Below are 690 nucleotides of genomic sequence, written 5' to 3'. Positions count from 1 at the left end.
AATCAGCAAGCTTTTCTCAGACCTTGATAGGCAACTGTTCAGGGTTACCCACAGCAATGCTGGCATATTTTTAACCTGTTCCTTTAGCTCCCTCTACTGAACAACACATGAAACCCAAATTAGTTGTTTTATGCCCCTGATGCCTAGTGTTTCTGATTTGAAACACATTTTTTTTGTGAGTTTTTGAGACTTTTTCATCATCAGTGTAAAAAACCCCCAAAACAAAACAAAACAAAAAACTAAATTAGTGCACATTACATTTGAAAGCAATTTTAAAAAAATGGATGCAGCAAAAACAAAATTAACATGAAATATGGACATTAAAATTTAGTAAACCTTTCAAACACATTTCTCAGGTGGTTCAATAAATGCTCTCTCTCTCTCTCTCTTTTTTTTAAAAGAATTTTGTGGCAATTATTTCATAGTTCAAGCTTTAGGGGGCTAAATTTCTTCAGTTCAGTTTAATTCAATTTGAATCAAATCACCACCAATTCAATCACCACCAAATCACAACAACAGTTGCCTCATGGGGCTGTATATTGTAAGGTAGACCCTACAATAGTACAACTGTGAAAACCCCCAACAATCAGGTGACCCCCTGACAGTCAGAAATATTATAATTCTGATCATTTATCAGCATATATCCATATTTTTATATCTATAAAAAGAAAGCTGACACTTGTGAGACTT

The sequence above is a fragment of the Pundamilia nyererei genome, unplaced genomic scaffold (assembly GCF_000239375.1).
Source record: "Pundamilia nyererei isolate P.nyererei 1_Seehausen unplaced genomic scaffold, PunNye1.0 scaffold00155, whole genome shotgun sequence".
NCBI lineage: Eukaryota > Metazoa > Chordata > Actinopteri > Cichliformes > Cichlidae > Pundamilia > Pundamilia nyererei.
The sequence above is the reverse complement of the archived record's forward strand: the minus strand, read 5'-3'. Positions refer to the sequence as shown.